The sequence below is a fragment of the Solanum pennellii genome, chromosome 7, assembly GCF_001406875.1.
Source record: "Solanum pennellii chromosome 7, SPENNV200".
Lineage (NCBI taxonomy): Eukaryota > Viridiplantae > Streptophyta > Magnoliopsida > Solanales > Solanaceae > Solanum > Solanum pennellii.
In genome coordinates this window covers 18,495,729-18,522,204 of record NC_028643.1, presented here as the reverse complement: position 1 = coordinate 18,522,204, position 26,476 = coordinate 18,495,729, and positions in this window count along the sequence as shown.

Below are 26,476 nucleotides of genomic sequence, written 5' to 3'. Positions count from 1 at the left end.
TACCGTCGTCTTCAACTCAACCGCAACTCTAGCCAGTCTTCATTACACCGGATTTCAGGGTGAGCTAATGCTTCTAGCTTGGACTGGATCTTCTTCCTCATGTCTTGATGCCTTGAAGTTCCGGCATGGACTAGCTTTTGTTTATTTTAGCTTCTTAGAATACTCTTAGTTTAGTAATTTGATCATAGATGTTCTTGTGGTGATGACGTCCAGATTTTGGGGAATAATAGATGTTGAATTTTAGAAGTTATTAAATTGGTTTTTATTAATGAGTTTAAGTCTTCCGCATTACTTTCTGTTGATATCAAATTGAAATGTTAAGGTTTAGATTGGTTGGTTAGCTCACACAGGAGGGTAAGTGTGGGTGCCAGTCGCGGCCCGGTTTTGGGTCGTGACACATATCGTGTTTTCTTGAAATAAATAAATGCCCAAAATACACTAACGAAGATTTCTATAGCCTTCACCGACATTAATTAATTTTCATTAGATTATGTTTTGTTATTATCTTTAGCAACATCTATAAAGAGTATTAATTGCCTCTGAAAAAACAAATAGACTGAAAATTAAGTTATGATTTGTTGGTAAAGATTATTTTGACTATAGTGATGACTCTTGATTTTAATGAAGTTTTATATTTTTAAGGTGGAATGTTCTAGTGGACCCTTGTATTTATATTTGTTTATATTTTGGACCCTTTTACTTACCCTTTGGTCATCTAGACCCCTGAACTCAATAAGAAAATGATTGTTAAACTCCTCTAACCATGTGTATACTAAGCTCTCCCTTGCATAGATGACATGTCAAATCCTTGTCACTCAAATTAATACCACGTCATAATTACATGTATTATCTATTTTAATATAAAAGATTAATTTATTCCAAAATAGTGAAACCACCATCTTCTCAAATCTTCCACCATCAACCTCCCTCGTAACCACCCAAACTCCATTTTCGGCCAGCTTCAACCAGCAATACAAAAGGATGTACCAGTGACCTCAAGGTTAACCAACAAGCAACAGTGAACAACCAACCCACATTGCTCTTTCATTTTCTCCATTACTAGTGAATTATTGAGCTCCAAATCACTGGAAACCAACCACAAACTCACCAATTCAAGGACCCATTTCTCAACCATTTCCAGAACAGTCTACCTCAAAGGTCATTAGCCAGAGTGTGTTTCACATATGAAAAAGAACTACTATGATTCATTTCATTGTCCTTATTAAACTTACGGAACACCCATATTGGATTCATATCAACGGTAATTTCTTCCGGTTTGTTTGATTTACTATTTTCCTTAACAGATCTCCTATTCACAATAATCTTAAAGAAGTTTACATTGAGAGAATTTATGGACGTTATTATGTGTCAATCATTTTCAACATGTGTATTATTCTTATGTCTGTAATCATGCGTGAAACCTGGAGGAATTTGAAGACAGAGATGAATAATTTTTAGCTTCGGAGATTAGCTTATATTATGATATTAATTTGGATTAGTGTGTGTTAGCAGGTATATACTTATTTTCTACTTGGATCAATTATGAAGGTATGTGCGTTGACTCCCTCCTTAATTTGGTTGAACCTATAAATACTATTTTTTTATAGAAAAAAAGTTGTTCCACGATATTTACTTCTTAGTTTTTTATAGTCTTTAAATTTCTCAACATTTGGGCATTGTAACACTTTCAATAATTGTACCTACAACATTGTATTCATAAATTATGATATCCGGCCGTCTCCAACTTTAAATTAGTTCATTCACATTTATAAATTGTGTATTATTAAGGTTCAATAATAATAATTTGCAGTGTCAGAACAGAAGAGACTATAATGAAATCATTCTCTGACTCAAAAATAAAAGATTTCACACTTTGACATTTTAAAATTCAGGCATACCTTCTGATTGCTCAACAGAGGCGAGCATGTCTAACAATCTAGCTGCTTTTGTGAGGGTCCATTAATAAACGATAAGTAATTGATTATATGAAAACCGTGTGATGTATCATACACTTGGTGATACTTGATATTTGAGTTAGACATCTTCGGCCAAACATAATAAGAAAATCACAGATTTCACACAAGACATTGTAAATTTCAGTCCGCATACATTCTAATTGCTCTACATACATTCTGATTGCTCAACAGAGGCAAGCCTATTTAAGCATGTTGCTGCTTTTGCAAGGGTCGATGAATAAATCATTAAATAATTGACTAAATAAAAAGCATGTGATGCATTGTACGCTTGGTGATACTTGACATTTGAGGCAGAGATCTTCGTCCAAACTTAATATGACATAGTGTTAAAACTATTTCTTCTGTAATCTAATATGAAGAGCGAAGAAATATTAATGTGCATTTTATGTTCCTATTAAACTTAAGCAATACTATGGTATACATCATCTTTATGCAATATTCTGAATGTGACGTAAATAAGCTCTGATCATGAATATTAGGCACTGATTTTTGAGTTTGTGGTCAGCAACATTTGATAATTGTATGTGAACTACTGAAGACCAATTTGTATGAACACCAATAATTCAATTTGTTGATTGTATGTCAACTTCATAAATTTAAAAAGATAAATTTAAAAAAAGCAAGAAATCTCTTACCGAGCACTCCATACATTACAAAAAACAATGAAATAATACCCTGCGCGAAGCGCATGCTTTTTACCTTGTTTTATCATATAGTGAAAAAATATGTTCAAAGAATTCATCTTTCTTTGTCTCAATAAGATTATTGCAATAAAATACATCACCCTTAAAAACACGAAATCTATATGCAGGAATATGTTCAACATATTCAATAAGCATGCAATGAGCTGTTTTTTGACCTATTTTGCTCTTCTTAGGCCCAGGAAAGAGAACATTAGCAAGACAATCTCATATTTTTTATTTATTACAAATTAGGTTTATAATCTTTCCACCATTCATAGGATGTTTTTCCAGTTCTTTTGTGAGGAATTCTATTTTGTAACTGACATGCAGATAATATATCTTCACCCCACAAATTATTAGGTGTATTAGAAATTATTAGCACAGAGTTCATAATTTCCTTTAATGTTCTCTTTTTCCATTCAGCTAATCCATTAGATTCGGGAGAGTAAGGTAGAGTTAGTTCATGAATAATTCCTTTTTTTTCACATAATATATTTAAAGATAAATATTCTCCACCTCTATAGTGTTTGAATCTAAGTCAGATATCAAATCAACTGATTGCATATTATTTATATAAGTGAAATTAACATGTCCTATTCTACCATGCCATTGATAAATAGTTTCTATCATGTAAGCAGAAGTAGATATTTTTTCATATACAAAATTTTTACGAAAAGTCATTGGTTACAGTACACTTTTCTCACAGATACATTATTCTTTTATTAGTATTATCATTTCAAATTAAAATGGAACATTCACTATAGTTTTATTAATCAAGGCTAGGGAAATCTATTTTGCACACATTGTGGGAGCATTTAGCACATCCGTAAGGACTAATGTTTTTTCCGAAGTAAGTTTCAGGAGTAATTTTCCTTTACCTAAGACTTTTGTAGTTCTTGATTCTCCAAGGTAGACTACTTCATTGTCATCCCCTATTGATGTGTAGGAGGCAAGTGCTTCTCGATTAGCACAAATGTGTTGAGTAGCCCTAGAGTCTACCACTCATTCTTTATATGTGCTACAATCTTTACTTGAGAAATGACACATGCAACAATTTCATTGTAACATCTCGCAATTAGAAAAAATTAGAAGGAAATTTAAAATCTAGAGATAGTTATTTTTGAAAGTGTAAGCAAATCTTGAAAAGTCTTGCATGCATTGTAGGAAAATTAGCACATCCACAAGGGCTAAAGATTTTCCCGAAGTAAGTTTCAGGAGTAATTTTCCTTTAACTAAGACTTTAGTAGTTCTTGAGTCTCCAAGGTAGACTAATTCATTGTCATCCCCTATTGATGTGTAGGAGGCAAATGCTTCTCGATTCACACAAATGTGTTGAGTATCCCTAGAGTCTACCACTCATTCTTTTATATGTGCTACAGTCCTTACTTGAAAAATGACACATGCAACAATTTTATTGTAACATCTCGCAAATAGAAAAACTAGAAGCAAGTTTAAAATCTGGAAATAGTTAATTTTTGAAAGTTTAAGCAAATCTGGAAAAATTAAAGTAAATTCAAGTGAGTTTTTGTTCATTTCAAAAAACCATAACTTCTAGCTCAAAGACGCCAAGTTTGCGTGATTTCGAGTTTGTATAAATGAGTTGCGCCCTTTAGAAGTTGGGTTGTTTGATTAAAGAAATGTCCAAATCCGGGAGTTTAAAGGGTATTTTAATCTTTTCACTATCATATTATTTTAATCATTCCAATTAGCTATGTTAGTCTCTCATAACTTTGTGATCGTTCTCCCACGTGCCAAGCATGTTATTTCATATTGGATTCGTCTTGAAAGACTTAGAATATTGACGATCTTGATATCTACTTCTTGAATCGTTTGCTATTCTTTAATTGCCTTAGTTGAGAAGTTTTCTTAATTCTTTACCTCGCATTATAGAGACGTTTCAGGTTAGGTTCTTAAATACATTTGTTGAGTGAGTGAGTATCTGTATATAAGAGATATTTAAGAAAAAGAACCGAGTATGGGTGAATTGGTGAAGAATAAATGAATAAAAAATTTTGACGATCGAAATATGAGCAAGGGAGCGCGTCGAACGACCTGTTCCCAGAATTGAAAATTCTTCTCCGCATCGCGGTGCTGAGACGAGGTATTCTACCTTAAAAGAAATTTCAGAACGATAAATTTAATATGCCTCCGAATTGCGGACCCACCTTCAAATCTTTATTGTCAGTCTTTTCTCATGTTAATGTAACAACTTTGATCTAGACAGACTAAAATTTAGCTAAGAAAAACAAGGAAAAACAAATTTGGAAAAAAATGGGAAAATCTGGAAAATTTCCAGATTTCAAAAGTGAGTTTTGGCCATTTTTAAACGGTTATAACATCCAGCTCATGAATAATTAATTTGGGTGAGTTCTTTATATGGATGGAAAGATCGTTGGAAGATCTCTCGAACGAAGCCAAGTTTGCAAATTTCTGAGGTCGTATGAATGAGATACGACATTCAGAAGATGGACTGTTGAGCAGGGAAAGTTCCAAAAGCGGATTTAGTAAGGTTATTTTGGTTTTTTTGTTAAATCAATTATTGTTTCGTTTTTGACTAATATGTTGGGGTCTAAACTGATCCCATTCAGTTTACGACACTTATAAAATACACTAGCATTTTGAAAGCAAGAAGAAAAGAGGAGAAGGAAGAAGAAGACACAAGAACACCTAGTTAGCTTCGTGGATTTTCGTCGGGGATGATCCCTAACAAGGTATGTGGGCTCTTTTTTCTTGGATTACTTCACCCTTAGAACAATTTTATTCAAATCAGTTAAGTTTATGAATTGACTCATGTTAGAGGTTGGAATCTTGAAAGAAAGTTTGAATTTCTTGTTGATTGGATTGTTGTTGATCGCTGTCAGTTGTAATCCATGTTTTAGGACTGTTTTCGGGTCTAAATCATTGGGTAATAAGTTAATTAGGGATCCTAAGTTCTTGGGGTGGGATCCATGGGAACTTGGGAAGATTTAGAGATGAAAACAAAAGAAGAAAGTCGGAAAACCCATTGGGGGAATGCTGGGCCGCGCTTCCAAAGCCCCTCAGAACAGAGTCTGTCCGTTAGTGTTTGGCCTGCCATGCCTGAGGAAAGGCTCTGTCCATCAGACTATGGTGCTCAACGCCTCTCAGAGCACCACAACCCCTTGAAGACCCCGTTCTTTCCCTGTTTTTTCGTACTAGCTCCTAAGTGATGTATCCATCATTCCTAGTTGTTTCCAATAGTCTAAGTTACATGTAACATAATGAAATCATGCATAAACATGAGATCATGATCCTTGAATCCATAATTCAATTTATGGAAAGTAAGATCAAAGTCAATGAAGTTAAGAGCCAAGTCTAAAAGTTAAAAAGCAAGGCAAGGTAAAGTTTTCTAATGTTTTTCACAAATGTTTTCCTCAGACATATGGACAAGCAGAGCGCACTATCCAGACCATAGAAGATATGTTGTGAGCTTGTGTGATCGACTTCAAGGGAAATTGGGATGATGACCTACCTCTCATAGAGTTTGCTTACAACAATAGTTATCATTCGAGCATCCAAATGGCTCCATATGAAGCTCTTTATGGAAGAAGTTGCAGAGCTCCTGTTGGGTGGTTCGAAGTTGGCGAAGCAGGGTTGATATGACTGGATTTAGTTCACCAAGCTATGGATAAGGTGAAAGTGATCCAGGAAAGGTTGAAGACAACACGAAGTCGCCCAAAATCCTACACAGATGTTAGAAGAAGGCCATTAGAGCTTAAGGTAGATGACTGGGTGTATCTTAAGGTGTCACCTATGAAAGGAGTTATGAGGTTTTGTAAGAAGGGTAAACTTAGTCCCCGGTATATTGAACTTTATAGAATCTCCAAAAGAGTGGGCAATGTGGCTTATGAGTTGGAGCTACTCCAAGAGTTAGAAGCGGTTCATCCGGTATGTCATATTTCTATGTTGAAGAAATGTTTGGGTGATCCTTCATTGACAATACTGTAACAACCCTAAAAATGGATATTCTAAGTAATGTTTAATGTGTGTAGAATGCCTACAATTAGACTGGGTTCATACGGATTGATGAGCGTAGAACCAGACCTCTAAACCCTTGCGACATCCAAGCCAACTAACTTGGGGAGTTATTTGAGATAGGAAAGGTTGGGTCCAGCAATGTAGGGCTCCCGAATATGAAGATTTACTCGGATGAGTCTTTAACCGACTTGAAAAGGGAAAATCTTAAGTTTGGATGGTCTAGGGGTAAAATGGTCTTTTTCCAAGCTAAGGTTAGTATTGTAATTACCCTAAATATGTAATTAATTATTAAATTAATAAGGTGGAGAGATATTTTGGGTAGAGAGGGCTGAAATTGCCCTTTTAGTAAAATCTTGCTCCACCCTGAATCGAACCTAGGTGGGAGCAACGATTTAATTTGTTTTATTTAAATTGGTAAATTAATTAAATTAGTTACTATTTAATAGCTGATTTAAGAAAAAGGAAAATCAGATTTTAATTATTAATTATTATTTATTAATTAAGATATTTCATTTGACTAAGTCTTGCCTAAGAGTCCTAGTTGACTAAGTCTAAATTACTTCACCTCTTTCAACTCTCTTTCATGTTTAACACTCTCTCACGTAAATATCTCTCTCTTTCTTTTCACGTTCTCTCTGCCTAACCATAACACAAGAACTGAAAAGAAGCTAAAAGTTCTTCACACTTGAAGAACTTACACATTAAAAACATATACAAAATGTACCAAAAACGTAAGGCAAAAGGAAGGGTTTTCCATTGAGTTTTGTATGATGTTCTGAGACTTGGACGTGAGTTTGGAGAAGGTCTTTGGGCAGCAGGTTCAAGGGTTGAAAGACGTGAAATAAGGTATGGGTTTTCTTACTCTTAATCCCTTTCCCAAGAGACCCTTAAGTCTCAGATGAATCTACTCCGAATATTAGGGTTGTTCCCCATTACATGTTCGCTGTCACTAGCTCCCAATAATCTTAGGTTGGTATGTTTGCTGCTAGATTAGGCGTGTAATGTGATGTCTGTGATGAATATGTTCATGAAACTGTGCTCGGAATTGTATGACTGATAATTTATGTCTTCCGAAATTATGTGAAAAATTTATGTGTGTGCAATATGTAAGCTGTGACATATAGTGTTGGTTTGAAGTTCGACAATGACATGTTTTATGGTTGTATTTGACGTGCACAAACTTGTATAAAACATGTTGATATGAGGTGTAATATGGATGATTGGAGTGGAAAAACTCTTAGCTATATGTAACTATGAAACTACACCTAAAAACATACAATGATCCATGAATTACCCTAAGAACTAATGTATAAATGTTGATAAAAAGGAGTTGAAAGACATAACCAAATATCCAGCAGTTTATCAACTTGGTTTCGGCCAAACAAAGATGAACAAATCTGAAATTTTAAATGAGTATGAAATAGGTGAGTTCGCTAGGGATTGAACCCGAGACCTCACACAAAATAAAATCATTAAACAAATAAATGAGGAAATGGGGTTAAGAGGAATCAAACATGGGTGACCTTGACTGAAAATGATAATATTTCATTAAGGCATATTTTAATTAATTAACATAAAAGGATTGAGGCACACGTGATTAAGTGACCTTAGTCGACTATCCTAAGCGTAAAACAAAAATAAAGAAATGAGAGGGGTGGGATTCGAACCCACAACCTCTCGGTTAAACAAGAGAGTAAAGAGAAAAATAATGGAGAAAATAAATTTGGAGAGTGGGGATTGAACCCCCAACCTCTTGAATGGATGAGAGAGTTAGGAGAAAAATAAAGAAAATAAATGTGGAGATTGGGGTTTGAACCCACAACCTCTTTGATAGGTGAGAAAGTTAAGAGATAAATTAAAAGAAAAATAATGAGCTTGTGGGGGATTGTACCCACAACCTCCTTGACTTAAACGAAAAAAGAGAGGAGAAAAAGAAAGGAAATATTATGAGTTTGATGGGGATCGAACTAGGGTCCCCAAAATCTAATAAATGCAATTATCAAGTTTAAAATAAGATTAAGTGTTGTCCAAGGGATTCGAAATCAAATTCCCTTGCCCAATTCCATATTGACACATAAGTCCTACGTAAGTAAATATTTAATGAATGCTTCCTCTAAAGATCAAAAATCAATATCTTGGCATATCTACAAGATGTCTTGTACCACATAATCTTGGGTAAACATGAATCACTTAGACAAACTATGAATGAAGCCTCCCTCATGGCTTGTATGTGTGGAATCTCATAAGTCTAGCATATGTTTAAAAGTAAGTGATCCTAAGATGTATATGATAAAATGATGTAACACTAGAAGGGTCAAGTAAGAGCGTGAAACACACTAAATGGCCATATGCATTGTAATGCATATGATGAAATGAACATTCACGTGAACGGGTGAGTAATTATGAAAAAGCAAATGTGTTTAAAAGTTAATGAATGAGGTGACAATATGATAAGAGGCTAATGTGAAAGATGAGAGCAATCTCAAATGGGCCTAAGTAAATGTTACCAAAACATACTCACATATGAGAGTGTAAAGCTAATGAAGAGACCAGTCTCTATGAACACTCTAATGAAAGTATTGAAGTTAATGCATACTTAATACTAATGATGAGATGAGAAATCGTCTAATGAGCTATGATGTCATCATTCTAGAAGCCAACTTCCATGATATATGAGTTTAATGTAATTGAACTTTATACTAAGCACCGATAGGCTAGCTATGACCAGTGATGCCTTCCTTCAGGAAGGGCGGAGGTTCACGTAACTCTTATGAGATGAGACTGTCCGGCATGCCAGGTATGGGTCTCCTTGTATGTCCTAGCCTTTGAACCCATACTGCCAATATATGGATCTAGCATGTTTCAATTCCCGATATACGCTAGCATGTTTTGGTTCACTTTGGCCTGTGATTCCACCTCTTTTCGTTATGGAGATTACACACTGGATTTCATGATTCTCACATGATCTATGTCGGTTAAGGTTAAAGTTCTCAATGAAAGAAAGATGCCAGCCTCAACGAATGTACATAATGAAATGAACGATACCAAAGGTGTAAGTAATAACACTAGGTTATTCTTGGTCATTGCACAGCAAACTGATGAGAGTCTTAAACTACATCCTAGGTATGACTGGTGGCTGCACTAGTATATGAAAGAATGAAAATCAAGTACGCATTAATGAATGAAGCAGACTCTGTGTTTGTTAAAGAAGGTTCCCTATTTGAGGTCTCATATGTTGAGCCCTCATTTTGGGAAGTCCTAATGTCAAGTCCATTTTTCCAAGGACTCATGGCATATGAAAGAATGATATGAACTACATGATATAATATGTGCAATATGTTATGTGCGCTGCTTGTAAAATGATAAGTATGATGATGCATGTTACTCTCATGGCATGACTTTCCTAATCAAAATTTGGCAAGTCCACTAACTTTCCTTATCCAAATTTGGCAAGTCCACTGACTTTCCTTATCCAAATTTGGCAAGTCCACTGACTTTCCTTATCCTAATTTGGCATGTCCACTAACTTGACTTTGCATAATTCATATCATTAGGAGAGAGCTCTTTTAATCATGCATGTCCTTGGTGTGTGCTTGCATATACCCATACTTAATACAAGTGTGTATTAATACCATACAATTCTATACTTTTAGGTGCATGCACATGCCGGACGCTAGAGCTTACAATACGGCACTGCAACTATCCGGACATGGATAATTCATCCGGACATGGTAAGCCCTGATGCTTTCGAGGACGCTTGCCCATTATATTCTAGATTTGATATAGGTTTGAGTTAGTGGAGTATGTTCCACTAGTGTTTCATTTATCGTTTCATTTAAGATTTTGTATTTGTGCCGTTTTGGCAAGGATACATTTAATGTAATTATAAACTGCTTCTTTCATTTGATTATTTCTCTATTAGATGGTTGATTTGTGAACGCCTATGATGTTAAGCATAATGTGTTTCACATGAAATAAGAAAACAAAAAGTTTAAGCTTTTCGCTAAAATTAACCTAAATGAAGTAACAATGACGTATGTAGGCTTGTCTGCGACCTCTGAGAAGTCAACGACGCTGGTCTCGTCTAGGTCTAGATTCCGATCGTGACAAGTACTAATAGAGAATGTGGGGATTAATGATAAGTTATCCTATGAAGAAGTTGTGGTTCAGATTTTGGATCGGCAAGTTCTCAAGTTGAGGACAAAAGATGTTGCTTCAGTCAAGGTCCTTTAGAGAAACCAATTTCTTGAAAAAGCGACTTTGGAAGCAGAGGAGGATATAAAAAAGAGATATCTACATATCTTTGAATCTGGAGAGGAGTCAAATCAAGGTACTAAACTCTCTTCTTAACACTTTATGAGGTTTTGTATACGCATGTATTACTTGTTTGTATTGTTGAGTGCCAAAATGAAATTTCTATCCTTAGATTAGATAAAGAATTCTCATTCGAGAACGAATGTTACCAATGGGGAGATATTGTAACATCTCGTATTCTAGATAGACTAAAATTTAGCTAGGAAAACAAGGAAAAACAAATTTGGAAAAAAATGGGAAAATCTGGAAAAATTCCAAATTTTAAAAAGTGAGTTTTGGCCATTTTCAAACGGCCATAACTTCAAGCTCAGGAGAAGTTTTGGGGTGTTATTTACATGGATGGAAAGCTCATTGGAAAGAACTTCAAATGACGCCAATCTTGCAAATTTCTGAGGTCGTATGAGTGAGATATGACCTTCGAAAGATGGGATGTTGAGTAGGGAATGTTCCAAAAGCGGATTTATTAAGGGTGTTTTTGTCTTCTCCTTAAGTCAATTCATTATTTCATTTTGAAGTAATATGTTGGGGTCTAGATTTATGTCATTAGAAAATAGACTAGGGTTTTGAAAGCAAGAAGAAATGAGGAAAAGTAACAAAGAGACGCAAGAACACCTAGTTTAGCTTCATGGAATTTCGTCGTGGGTGATCCCTAATAGGGTATGTGGGATATTTTGGGTTGGATTACTTCACCCACACACCAATTTTATTGAAATATGTCAAGTTCATGAATTAACTCATGTAAGAGGTTGGAATCTTGAAAGAAAGTTTGACGTTCTTGTAGATTGAATTGTTGTTGATCGCTGTTAGTTTTAATCAATGTTTTAGGACTTTTTTGGGTCTAAATCATTGGGTAATTAGTTAATTAGGGATCCTAGATATTTGGGATGGGATCCATTGGAATTTGGGAAGATTTAGAGATGAAAAACAATGAATAAAGTCGAAAAAACCGTTGGGGGGGATGTTGGGGCACCGCGCCTCCAAAGCACCTCAGAACAGAGTCTGCCCGTCAGGCTCTGGTGTTCCACGCCTCTCAGAGCGCCTGAGGACAGACTCTCTCCATCAGGCTATAGCGCTCCGCGCCTCTCAAAGTGTCAGAACCCCCTGGACACCCCGTTCTTTCCCTATCTTTTCATACTAGTTCCTAAGTGATGTACCCCTCATTGGTAGTTGTTTCAAACACTCTAAGGTACATCGAAACATCATGAAATCATCCATAAACATGAGATCATGATCCTTGAATCCATAATTCAATTCAAGAAAACTAAGGTCAAAGTCAAAGAAGTTAAGAGCCAAGTCTAGAAGTTAAGAAGCAAGACAAGGTAAAGTTTTATAAAGTCTTTCACAAATGTTTTTACTTTGTTTTAAAGACTGAAAGTTCAAGTCAAAGAGTTGAGTTCATTTCTCAAAAGATATAAGGGAACTAAGTATTTCCTAAGAGATAAAGTTTCAAGTTAAGTAAAGAGCAAGAGTTGAGTACAATTCTCAAAAAGATATAAGGGAACTAAGTATTCCCTAAAGTTTTACAAATGTTTCACATTTGAGTAAAGAGGGGAACTAGAAGTTCCAAAAGAGTTTTGAACTAAAAGGGGAACATTGATTTCCAAAAGAATCTTTTTTAAAGCTAATGGATTCAGTAAATTATCTCAACCAAAAGAAAGGAAGTTTTATTAAAAGTATGAGCTAAAGTACATTTTTGGGAGTAGTAATGAGCACCGATGTGGAGATGAGAGTTCATATTAACTCAAGTCTCAATTTAAACCATGTTGAGAGCTAGTGGATTCACTAAGTTGAGTAAGGTCCTATACCGATGGCAAGGTGTAAGATGGTCCTATTGCAATGTGAGGTAAGACATTGTATCATCACTTAGGCTCATAGTGATGGTTATCGGTCAGAGAAACTCCCACAGAGGCGGTATTACTTTCTTATATAAGTAAAATTGAGTTTTATTTTGCATCCTTTAATGATCTAAGATATATATATATATATATATATATATATATATATATATATATATATATACACANTGCATGTGATTTAAACTGCATTGTATGTGTATCATTTGAGTTAATTAGATTCTTGTGTAGAGCAGAGCCAATGTAATTTCATCTAATCCCCTCAAGCTTAAGTCATGGTTTTGCTCTCTAACTCGCATACTCGTACATTCAATGTACTGATGCCATTTGGTCTGCATCGTTTCATGATGAAGACGCAGGTACCCAGGATCAACACTCAGAGTAAGCTTCAGATTTTGTGGTGAGCCTCTTTGCATTATGGAGGACATTCTTTTTATTTCTATATTAGCTTAGATTTTAGGATGTTATGGAGTCTGTCACAACATCCCTCTCTATGATAGTTAGAGGCTTCGTAGACTGTAGTATTTCAGTTTGGAATTGTTTTAAGTTACTATGACTGAAGTGCTATTTTTGTCAAACTTATGACATGATGTAATTTTCCTTTTTATTATATTTTACTCGTGTCATAGTTGAGGTTTGTCTTCCGGTGATATAAATAGTCAGGCCAGGGGTTCGCTTGAGGGCCAACAATGGTCTTCGAGTGCCAGTCCCACCCAGGGTTCAAGATCGGGGCGTGAAACTTTAGCTATCTAAAATCATTCCTAAACAACATGAGATCCTTCCAAACACAAATCTTAATATTTGAATCCATAATTAAAATCAAGATAAGTTAATAGTCAAGTTCAGATCAGTTTAAAAGTCAGGCCATAAGAAGTTAAGATCAAAGTAAAAGAGAATTCCCGAATTAAGTCAAGATAAGTTCATAAAGTTTTTCAAGTCTTTTACAAACATTTTAACTTTTTTTAATACTCCAGTTTAAAAGTTACGCAAGAGTTCATATTTGAAGTTTTTTTCTTCTAAAAAGTATATGGGGACTATGTATTCCCAAAAAGATTTAATATGTTTTCCCATTTCAATAAGAACAAAAATTGAAATTTCCAAAGATCCTTCAGTCTAGTTTTCAAAAAAGAATAATCACTTTCTAAATGATCAAATAGAAAAAACTGAGATTTCCAAGATAGTCTTTGAGCTATGTTTTTTAGCATTATTCTCAAATCACAGAAAAAAAATGTTTTTTTAACATAAGAACTAGTGTATTTTGGGAATATTATTGAGCACCGATATCGGGGAGAGTTCAAATAATTCCCAAGCCCCATGAACCATGTACCCACCATGGGTAGAAAGGGTCATACTTTTTAGATGAACCCTTTTTACAATATACTACTGGATCCATTAGGCAGTTTAGGTATTATACCTTTTGCCAGGTATAGGATGTGATGGCAGTGTGCGGGAAAATATTGTATCATCACTATAGATCTTAAGTGATGGTTGTCGCTTAGAGAAACTACCACAATAGTAATTACATGTTTCCTCTACGAGTTCTTCTTAGTATGAATGGGAGGTATAGGACTTCATTCATTCATTGTACAAGTATACTTTTAGAGGAAGGACCGTGTCTTTTATTATGATTATGAATTGACATCAATTTGTTTTGTATTTTTCATATATCTCAGAGTTATTGATATCTTTGAATACAAAAAGACTTGAAAACCATGTTTTAAACAAGTTTTCATTATAATGCACATCTCTTTTAGACTGACTTATATTGAAATAAGTTGATTATATATTAATAACTTGAGAAGAGCTAAGGTAAGTGTTTCTTTCACAATCTCTTTCAAGCCTATGTTTTTCTAGTATTCCAACACATCGTTGATCTAGTGAGCAGTTCAGAGTCTGTTGGTAAGCATTCTTGCATCCAGAGGATCTATTTTCATTGTTTTCTAGTTTACCTCATTAGGATGTAATGGGGTGTGTCCCAACATCAATCTCAGTTATTAGAGGCTTCGAAGATAGTTATTAGATGTTTGTTCATGCGTCATCATTTTGTTATTGAGTTATATCCAGATTTAGGTTGCCATTTTCTCTAAGTTAAATATTTATTTTAAAACATTTTGATTTCATTTCAAAAAAAGTTGGGTTATTTTGTATTTGAATTCTTTTTGTGATGCTTTAAGTCTTTTGCTGAGTAAGCAAGCAAGAACACGGGTCTGCTAGAGGCCAACAATGGTCATCGAGTGCAAGTCACACCCAGGTGTCAGCTCGAGGCGTGATAAACTTGGTATCATAGCATAATATTCAAGAGTCCTAGGGAGTTTATGAAGTCGTGTATGTGGAGTCCTAGTTAATGGTGTGAAGCGCTCCATATCTATAATAAGGAGGCTGCAATAATTATGAATTCCTTCACTTTTTCATGATCTCTAAAAGTTTTTCTTCTAAATCGTGCATGCTTGTATTTTTAAAGAATCACGCCTCCACCAAGAACAGTCAGAGGTTGTCTAGATAGGAGGAATGTTGAGGAACAAGAGTGGTCAAATGCACTTGAAGTGGAACCTCAAGGAGAAATTACCTTGTGACTCGTCATGTTTGACAGAGAGAGGTAATCGAGAGGAAGTGGCTGGTACTTCAAGGATCCCTCAGTTTTTAGGGCTGAATACACCAAGCTTCACAGGTTTAAATGTCACTGAGGACCAGATAACTTTGTTGAAGTACAATAGAAAATTTTTGGCATATTGCATGTTGTTTATACTGAGAGGGTGGAACTAGCTGCATACCAAATAAAGGGTATCTCTAGAGTCTGGTTTGACTAATGGAAAAAGAATAGTGCCTAGGATGCACCAATAGTGAGTTGGTCAGAGTTTTAGAGTGCTCTCATGAGATATTTCATTCCCTGTGAGTTGCGAGTGTCCAATATACTAGAGTTTCTAACCCTTAATTCGGAGATTTTGAGTGTTCGAGAGTACATTCTACAGTTCACACAACTTTCCTGATATGCTCTAGAGATGGTTGTTCACATGAGAAGTAGGATAAATTTATTTTTTGTGGGGTTGTCTCGTCAACCAAGGGCTGAAGGTAAGGTCGTTATGCTGATATGGGAATGGACCTTGCTAGTCTTATGATCAATTAGCAAAAGGTTGAAGAGGCTAAGCTGAAGGATAGTGAAGTGTTTAAATTAAGAGGTCTAAGATATCAGACAACGATTTTAGGTAGCAAATGAGTAGCACGAAATGGTCTTACTTCCAAATGAAATGTACGGGACATGATCAGAGTTCACAATCGAGCTAGACGTGCCAAGTCTTATGGTAGTAAGACACAAAGAGGTAACTTGGCTCCTACATATGCTAGGTGTGGTAGACCCCACTCAGGTATTTGCCATGAGGGCTCCAAGGGTTTTTTCAAGTGTTGTTAGACTAGCATTTCATGCGAAAGTGTCAAAAAAACATGCAAGGGAATGGTATTGGCGGAGTAACAAGCCGCTTGTATGCTATCTAAAATCACCAAGAGCAAGAGGATTTGCTGGATGTCTTCACTGGTGTGATTCAAGTCTTTTACTTTACTATTTATGCAGTACTAAACCCAAGAGCGCGTTTATCTTTTGTAATTTCATATGTTGCTATGAACTTTGATATTATTCTTTAGAAACATAGAAACCATTAAATATTTCCTAACCTTTAGTTAGTCCATTATAGTAGAGAGAGTGTATCGTGATTGTCCCATTTTCGTCAATCACAAGAGTACCATGGATGATCTAATTGAGTTTGACATGATAGATTTTGATGTCATTCTTGGTATGAATTAGCTTCATGCCTATTATGCCTACGTTGATTTTAGGACTCGAGTAGTAAAGTTTCAGTTTCCAAATGAGCTAGTCTTAGAGTGGAAAAGTAGTTTAGTAGTGGCTAAGGGTCATTTCATTTCATACCTTAAGGAAAGGACGTTAGTTTCTAAGGGGTGTGTCTAGTATTTATTCCAGGTTAATGGCTCTAGTGTTGAGATACATCCTATCCAGTAAGTTTCACTTTCACTAGTAAAAGAGTTTCTAAAAGTCATTTAAGACTATCTTTGCGGAGTCCCACCTAAGAGAGAGATAGACTTTGGTATAGATTTTCTTCCAGATACTCGTCCTGCATATATTCCGCCATATTGAATTGCACTAGCAGAGTTGAAAGACTTGAAAGAACAGTTGAAAGATTTTCTAGATAAGAGTTTTATTGGACCAAATTGACTTAGAAAATAGTTATGTTTCAACTGTCTATAACTTGTGAGAAAAGTTTTGAGGAATTGAAAAAGAAGTTGACTACCGCCAAGTTTGACTTTACCAAAACGTACTCAAGGTTTTTGTGGTGTATTTTGATGCAACTACAATTTGTTTCGGGTTGTTTGTTAATATAGAAAGTCAAAGTTATAGCTTATGCCTCTAGGCAGTTGAAAGTTCTTGAGAAGAATTACCCAATCCACAACTTAGAGTTGGCTGCTGTAGGATTCATTTTGAAAATGTGGCATCGTTATCTTTATGGTGTTCATGTAGATGTGTTCACCGATCACAATAGACTTCAGTTTGTTTTAAGTTAGAAAAGAGTATAATCTCAAACAAATAGAGTAGTTAGAATTGTTCGAAGAATATGTCATGAGTATTCTTTATCATCTAAGTAAGACTAATTTTGTTGTTGATGCCTTGAGCATATTATCTACGGTAGTACAACCTATTTTGAGGAAGGTATGAAAGAGTTAGCACAAGAGGTGTACAGACTGACACGATTAGCTGTTCGAATGATGGGTTCAAAAGAAGGAGGAATAGTGCTAACGGATGAGGATGAATCATCATTAGTGTCAAAAGTAAAAGGAAAGCAAGGCCATGATATTGAGTAGCTTAAAACAATATTTACAATTCTAGCATTAAAATGGCTACTTGTGAAGCTCTTTAAGGGAGAAAATGCCTTTTTAATGGTTTAATGTTGGTGAAGCAGGTTTGATAGGACCTGGGTTATTTCATCAAGATATGAAGAAAATGAAATTCGTTCAAGAGATATTAGTAACAACAGGGAGTTGTCAGAAATCCTACATTATTATTAGGAGAATGGAGTTAGAATTTGAGGTAGTTGATTGAGTACTTGGACGTTTCACCCATTAAGGGTGTTATGAGATTTGGAAAAGAGGGAAAGCTTAATCCTCAATAGGTTGGTCCTTACAGAATATCCAAGAGGATTAGCAATGTAGCTTATCATGCCAACTGAGGATATTAAGATTAAGGATAATATTTCTTATGAGGAAATTCTAGTTCTGAATCTAGATCGCCAAATTTGAAAGTTGAGAAAAAAGGAAGTAGCATGAAGTCAAAGTACTATGGAGAAATCAGTTTGTGGAGAAGCTACTTTAGAAAATAAAAAGAATAGAAAGAAAATATATCCACATCTCTTTGAATCTGGAGAAATTATTGTGACCAATGTACTAATTTTCTTCTTAGTACCCCTTAAATTACGAGTAAGCATGTAGATTATTCGTACATTTTGTTGTTGGGTGTTTGAACTAGATGTTACAACCCTTAGCATAATCAGAGTAATCTCATTCGAGGACAAATGTTCGCTAGGGGAAGATATTGCATCTCGCATATAGAAAGAACTACATGGAAGCGTAAAATTTAGAAATAGTTAATTCTTGAAAGTGTAAGGAAAACTGCAAAATTTTAAGTAAGTTCAAGTGAGTTTTTTACCATTTTCAAACGACCTTAAATTCTAGCTTAGGATGAGTTAGAGAAACTGCCAAATATGGTTGGAAAAGATCATAGAAAAAACTTTTCAACGTCGCCATTGTTTTTGCAATTTTAAGTATACATGACTGAGTTGCGCCTTTTTGAAGTTGGGCTATTGGATTAAGGAAATGTCCAAATCTATGATTTTAAAGATAGTCTTTTCACTACCTTATTATTTTATTCCATTTTTAGGATTTTAGTATGGGTCAAGACTGACTTTTTCAGTTTTAGAAAATTAGAATTTTCACGCTAGGGCTAAGGAGAAAGGACATTAGAAATGAAGAAGGAAAACTGGGCAATTTCATCAAGATCGATCATGAAGGTTGGCGTTTTCGCTAAGGAATTATTCCTATCAGGTACGTGAGTCTCTCATAACTTTTGGATAGTTCTCCGATGTTCAATGCATGTTATTTCAGTTTGGACTCGTCCTTGAAAGATTAGAATATTGATGATCTTGATACCTACTCTTGAATTCCTATGTTATTCTTGAATTGCCTGAGTTGAGAAGTTTCCTGAATTTGATATGTCGCATTATATGGTCATTTTAGGTTAGGTTCTTAGTTACATTTCTTGTGTATCTGTATTTAAAAGAGATTTAAGAATAAGAACCAAGTTTTAGTGAATTGGGGAAGAAAACACGGAGAAGAAATTTCGACGGGTGAAATATGAGCATGGGAGCACGTCGTGTGATCTATTCCCAGAATTGAAAAAGTTTTCTCCGCATCCCAGAGCTGACGCGATTTGGAACGAGAATTTAAATATGCCTCCACGTCACAGACTCACCATCAAATCTTGACTCCCATCTTTTCTCATGCTTAGCTATCAAAAATTGTTCCTACACAACATGAGATTCTTCAAAACACAAATCTTAATCTTTGAATCCATAATGAATTCAAGGATCAGTGAAGAGTCAAGTTAAGAACACTTAAGAGTTAAGTCAAGAGCAGTTAAGATCAAAGTAAAAGAGAAGTTAAGAGTTAAGTCAAGATAAGTTCTTAAAATTTTTGAAAAGTCCTTCACAAACGTTTTTATTTGTTTTAAGACTTAAGTTTCAAGGTTAAGCAATATGAAGTACTTTTCTTAAAAGAAGTATATGGGGACTATGTATTCCTAGAGAGATTTAAAATGTTTTCACATTTAAATAAGAACGAAATCTGATATTTTCAGAGAGCCTTCGGGCTCGTTTTCATAAAAGAGTAATCGCTCTCTATATGAAGCAAGAGAGGAAACGAAGATTTTCAAGATAATCTTTTTGAGCTATGTTTTTAAGTAATAATCTCAAATAACAGAAGAAGTGTATTTTTTTAAACATAACATCTAGTATATTATTGGAGTAGTATTGACCACAGATATGGGGGAGAGTTCAAATAACTCCTATCCCCCATGAACCATGTATCTACCATGGGTAAAAAAGGGTCATACTTTTTATACCCTTTTACAATATACTAGTGGATCCATTAGGCAGTTAAGGTCATATACCTTTGGCCGGAAATGAGATGTGTTGGCGGCGTGAGGTAAATTTTGTATCATCAGAAGAACTCTTTAACTGAGGTTGTAAGTTAGAGAAACTCCCACACTAGTTATAACATGTTTTTTCAAATGGTTCTGCTTAGCATGAATGGGGGTATGGGACTTCATTCATGCATTGCACATGTAGATTTTGAGAGGATGCATAGTATGTCTTTTATTATGATTATGAAATGACATCAATTTATTTTTTCTTTTTACATAAATCTTAGAGTTATTTATAGATGATAATGCACATGTCCTTAAACTTCCTTATATTTAAATGAGTTAGAGAAGTATTCACGAGTTGAGAAGAACCAAAGTAGGAGTTTCTTTCAGAATCTCTTCCAAGCCTATGTTCTTGGAATTTCAACTCATACACTCAAAAACTGATGTCAGTTGGCCTACATCGTTTTATGATATTAATGCAGGTAACTATGATCGGTATTCCGGGGCATCGTTGATCTAGCAGTTCAGAATTTTTTTTAGCCTCCTTGCATTCTGGAGCATCAATTTTAATTGTTTTCTAGTTTAGTTCATTATGATGTTGTGGGGTCTTTCCCAACATCCATTTCACTTATTAGAGGCTTCATAGATGGTCACTCAGATGTTAGTTCATTCTTCATCATTTTTTTATTGACTTATGTCCAGATTTGAGTTGCCAATTTTGCTATGTTAAATGTTTATTTTTAAAACATTTTTATTGCAGTTCTAGACAATTGAGTTAGTTGGAATTTGAATTCTGTTTGTAGTGCTTTAGGTCTTTCCCTGAATAAGTTAGACAGGCCAAGGGTCCGCTCGAGCCCAGCAATGATCACTGAGTGTCATCTAGCCTACGGTGTAGGCTAGGGCGTGACATGCATCTCCTTCAGCTAAATTGGCCTTGAAGGATAACCCTTTTCTTTGTCATTTTTTATTCTCTTCGTAAACTATGCGACATGATGACCTAGTTTTCCACAATTAAACTTGGTTAAAATTGGGATTATGAGGCTAGTAACCATTAGAATAGTTAACGTACTGTTTGCTTTTACCACATTGGTCTTGTACTAAGTTTGCTTGCAGTGTTGATTCCTTTTCTTTGAATGACTCATTTATGTAGTTTTTTTTACCATAAACTTCTGATAGCATGACTATAATTGTAGTCGTTATGGTAGCACCATCATTAATATTATTAGTCGTATCTACACATATATTCTTTGTTATAATATCGAAATAATAATACAACAATTAGGATAAATACTATACAATAATATTTTAAGTAATATATATAATACATGAGTCGTGCTAGGCACTATCCAACGAAACTATTTCAACAGTGTAAAATGTTCCTCAAAACTAAACAAATATTCTGTAATTATTTATAGGATACAAGAATCAACAATATATAAATACTACAAAACCAACAAGACAATTGAAAGAAAGTGTTGGAAAGAAACGTGTCTTCTTTGTTTTTTTGCTAATTTGTTCTCACATAGTTCTCTCTTAGTGAAATCACAATTTATCTTTTTATAGAGATTCTAAGTATGTTAATAACTAACTTACTTTGGTCACCATGTGAAGGGAACACTTTGGCACCAAGTAAGACAATGCTTGGTCACCAAGTTGGATGAAAAAGTAGAATAAATATCACATGTTAAATGGTTTACTTTGGCTCACAGTAACTAAATCTTTTGAAATAATAATAATATTGCTAACAATGTAGCCCTATAATAAAAAGATTGCATGATTCAAATTATGATTGAAGTGAGTGTTAGTTTTTTGGATGGTCACTTAACTTATGATAAATGATAATCTTCGAGGGACTATGATTATCATTTATCGTAAATTGGATGACAAGTTAGACACCTCACTCTCACTTTAATCGAACTCTAATTCATGTAATCTTGTTATTAGATACCATTCTTACTCAGCAAAATAGTTGTATAAGCTTATCAAGCAGTGATTTAAAGAGTTGTGATCATGTTAGAAATTTATTTTTAAGAAATTGATCCAGCGAGTGGTTTTGATGGTGAAGTCCCGATCGAATTTCCATTTCAATGGAGTTTGTGGTGTTTGATTTAGACCATATAAAAAGTACACCATATTAGTGTTTCGATCTATGGTCTGAATCATACACCACAAGATCCTTGAACATGGAAATTCGATCGGGACTTCACAATCAAGACCACTCAATAGAACATTTTTGAAATAAAAATCATCAACATGATCACAACTCTTTAAATTAATGTTTGATAATCTTTTACAGCTATATGCTAAGTAAGAACAGTATCGTATCAAGCCACATGCTTCTTGTTTTGTATCTAATATTAATAATCAGAATTATGTTCTAATTATTGCTTTTCATTGAACTCTTATAAAGTTAATAAGTGAAATCACTAAAATTTTAATGTATTTATAGGTTTGATTGCCAACTTTATTTTCTTGATGCTGCACAAAATTTACAACCTTAAAAACATTTATCTACTTGACTAACTAAACTTCGATACACCTCTGATTTGTTGCATGACATAGCAAATTGTCTCAAACTCTTGTCGAAGCATGAGACTATTTACAAAAAATCGAGAGAAATGTTAGATTCACCCCTAAACTTGGCAATAATGTAGGGGTGTATTTCACTCATGTTTCAAAATCAGAGGTATATTTAAGTTCCAATAGTCAAGTAAAATGATGTTTTTTAAGTTAATCAACAATTTAGATGAATAAATAAAAATAAACATCCACTTTTAACTTTTAATATTAGAATAAAATATAATGAAACGGAAAGAATATTTGAGTATATTATGATAATAGTAAGTTTTACTACATGCCATAAATAATGATTTCGTAGATAGAAAAAAATATTCAATCATGTTTAAATCATTTAATTTTGACACATTTATAGTATTACACTTATGGAAAAAAGGATCAAAATTATTATTCTTATTTTATTGTTAGTACATTTACCCTATGTTATCTTTTGGTGTAAAATATCATGACCATCATATAAGTATTAAACAACGTGCTAAGACCGAAATAAAAAGATTTAATGCGGAAGCTAGCAAAGCAAACCTCAAAAGACCACGAGTAGGAAGATAGACGAGAAATATACCAAGAGACATACAATTTAACGTGGTCCAGTCAATCTACCTACGTCAATAAAGGACATTTAACACCTCAAAACCTAGACTTAGAAAAGTGTAGAAAAATTTCACCTAAACCAGTTAACCACAACAGGGTTCACAGACTGTGATAGGGTCCACTATATTGATCTGCCCATGTACTTCAGTCGTTACTCTTCTAGCAGTGTTGGACCACGAGACCCTTCATAGGACGTGGACCACCACACAATCCATAGGAGAGTTCATGAGAACTAGGCAGAACGCCACCAAGTCCATCATCAGACCACGTGGAACTTTATGGTGAATCAGTCCTCCGACATCCTAAGATAGTGCTAGTGGGCAATATCACCAACAAGGAGGAGATCAATGTCAGCGTTATCATTGCTGTTATGCATCGTATTTTTTTTATACGTAGTGCGCGTCATGATCTAGTAGACGTAAGTCCGGGGAATGAGATTTTATTTTAAGCTCTAAGTGATTAAAGAATATTAGGCAAGGATGTTAATTCCAAATGTGATATTAAGTATGATTTGGCTAATGTAAGTGCCATTAACTTTAAGTGAGGGATTAATTAGTGGCTGATTAGGATTAATTTAATCCAGTGGGCCCCACCACTCATAATTAGTGGCTGATTAAGATTAATTTAAACCAGTGGGCCCCACCACTCAAGGCAAAAAATTAAAATGGGATCATATTGGGAGCTGACCTTAGTGGACACGTGTAGAGGGGGGGCTGCCTCCACTTCATATTATAAATGAGGTGGAGAAATCCACTCCATACTAAATAAAGTGGTGAAATTCATTGCTGCATATCATCTTCTTCACCACTTGGCTTAGGCAGCCATGGAAATGGAGAAACCAACCCTGCAACTCTTTGCCAGCAGCTGCAAATAATCTGGTTAGTGATCTCCTTGCTTGGTGTGTTAATTCTTTAGAATACCTTGTTAATTATCCATTAATATTAAGAAGGGGGCCTGACCAGTAGCTTAGGAAGTTTGTTTTAGTTATTGAATGTGCTAAGTATGAACGGAAACCATAATCGGATTATTAGTGGTGTCGTGTTGGTGCTTGGGCTGTTTTGATTAAATCAAACTGCGGGAAAATTCTTTTTTGGCGTTATGTAAATGTTAAATGTGATTATGAGTATATACTCCAAAGGATGAATACGATAAGGTAGATGTGTTGCGAATTATAAAACAAGTTATCGCTCGGTGTGTTGTTGCTTCGCTACTATGGTTGCCGAGATGGAACTATTTTGGGGAGGGGGCTGTTTAATATGATTCGTTGGGTTATATGTGTTATTCGTATTGCTGTGGATAATTTGGGTTGTTGTCGGATTGGGACGAAGTAAGGAAAATAGGGGAAGTGCTGCCGGATTTTCGTTAGATTATTAGCTAGCTTACAAGATAGTTAAGCGCGACGTTTATTTAATTGCGGCACGATTTTTGCTTGTTATAGATTAATAGCTTGAGCAGTAAATATTGGACGTGCGGCTCGACTATACGGTATGTAACGCTGTCCCTTCTTTCTTTGTTTGGCATGACTTTTAAAAATAAGCGAATAACGAACAGGTTTGATACTTACCTCTAGAGCGTCTAGGTGACGTATATTCTTGCTTCCACAATTATTCCTCTATATGTCGGCTATGTCTAAGGCTATGATGATTTCTCATATCTATGGTAGTGCTTCTTAGAGTCATTGAGATTTTACGTTTCCATATCGTATTAAAGGTTCATAATCTTGATAAAACGTTAATCTTTGGTAATACTCCTTGCTGGTTCACGTTGATTGTTCTATTGATTTATAAGAAATGATTTTAATTGCATATGGTTGCTCATAATATTCTGCTCGTGCATAGAGTCATTTATCATTTCACTGAGTCCCGGGCTGAGTAATGTTCGTGCGGAGTTTCTTGCATATGTCACCGAGTCCCTCACTAGAGGGCCGGGTATGTATATTATATATATGATTGGTGATGAGGATGGTTATGATGATGATGATGACGGAGATGACATGATTATTATTTTGCCGAGCCCCTTACTAGGGAAGCTGGGCACCTTATATGTTAAAGATATGCATGATTTTCACTTAAAAGGTTACATGTGTAGCGATATTTTGTTTCGCTTTCCATATTGGTATCATGTCATCTTTACCTTATGCTTTACATACTCAGTACATTGTCCGTACTGACCCCCCTTTCCTCGGGGGGCTGCGTTTCATGCCCGCAGGTGTAGATGCACAGTTCGGTGATCCTCCCGCATAGGATATCTACTCTGCTGATTGGGAGAGCTCCACTGTTCCAGAGCCCAGTCGTTTTGGTACATAACTTTTTGTGTAGTCTTTTGCTTGTGTATGGGTATGGCGGAGCCCTGTCCCATCGAGTTTCACTACTGTACTCTTAGAGGTCTGTGGAAATTATGTGGGTTGTATATATATGTTTTTGATAATGGTCTGGACATGGTTTGTTTGGGATGCCCGCTTGTACAGGGGCAGCCTTGTCGGCTGCGTACATCATTGTGTATTGTGTAGTGGCAGCCTTGTCGGCTTACGTATGTTATTATGCTTTGGATAGTGGCGTCCTTGTCGGCTCGCGTATGTTGTTACGGTTGAATGGTTATGACTCCTTATGAGACAGGTCCTCTTTATATATATATATAATGTTGGGGTTGGGTTAATTTGATTAAATTCCATATTGTCTTAGTTTCAGTTGGTTATACTTAGCAGGTTTGTATGTGGGTGTCCAAAACGGGCACTAGTCACGGCCCATCGGGTTGGGTCGTGACAAAGAGTGGTATCAGAGCGGTTCTTCCTCGGAAGTGTCTACAGACCGTGTCTAGTAGAGTCTTGTTTATCGGTGTGTTGTGCACCACATCTATAAACACGAAGCTACAGGACATTTAGGATGTCATCCTTTCTTCTTATTCTAGATCGTGCGATAGAGCTATATTAACAGGATAATCCCTCTCTAACGAATCCGTGTGTTTTCAGCTATGCCTCCAAAGAATGCGACAGCCGCCCAGAAGGGCAAATCGGTAGCAGAAGGTACTAGCCAGACCCGGAGGGTTACTAGGGCCCATGCCCAGTCTATGCCTGGTATTATGCTCCAGTCGGAGAGCTCTGCTACACCGCCACCGCCAGAGGAGCTTAGAGCAGCAGCAGCTCCAGTTCGGGGGACACCACCAGCCCCCGAGGCCCCAGCACCTGACCTCCAGCTCCTCAGTCAGGGGCGGAGGATAGGTCCATGAGAGATGCGGTTCAGTTGCTGACTAGATTAGTGGCAGGTCAGGCTCGCAGGCATGGACTAG